This window comes from Tupaia chinensis, unplaced genomic scaffold (assembly GCF_000334495.1).
Source record: "Tupaia chinensis unplaced genomic scaffold, TupChi_1.0 Scaffold000113_1, whole genome shotgun sequence".
Taxonomy (NCBI): Eukaryota; Metazoa; Chordata; class Mammalia; order Scandentia; family Tupaiidae; genus Tupaia; species Tupaia belangeri.
The window spans coordinates 3,462,370-3,462,748 of NW_006159577.1; positions in this window are offsets into that span (position 1 = coordinate 3,462,370).

Genomic DNA, 379 nt, shown 5'->3' on the forward strand with positions numbered 1-379 from the left:
GAGGGGGAAGGGGAGGGGGAGAAGGGGGGCTCAGGGCCCGCCACCGCCGCTGCCTGGAGCCCGTGCCAGGGCCGCCATTACTTATTTTTTTGTCTAGATAATTGATCCAAGGAGATAGTGGGGTGTTGAGGTCCCCAACATTCTCTGTGTTGCAGTCTATCTCTCCTTTTAGATCTAACAGTATTTACTTGACATATTTGGGTGTTCCTGAGTGGGGCACATAGATATTTATTAGTGTTATATATTCTTGTTGAATTATTCTTTTACTACTATATCATGCCCTTCTTTGTCTCTTCTTACAGTTTTTGTCTTAAAGCCTATTTGTCTGAAATCAGTATCACTACTCCAGCTCTTTTTTTGGCTTCCGTTTGCATGGAAT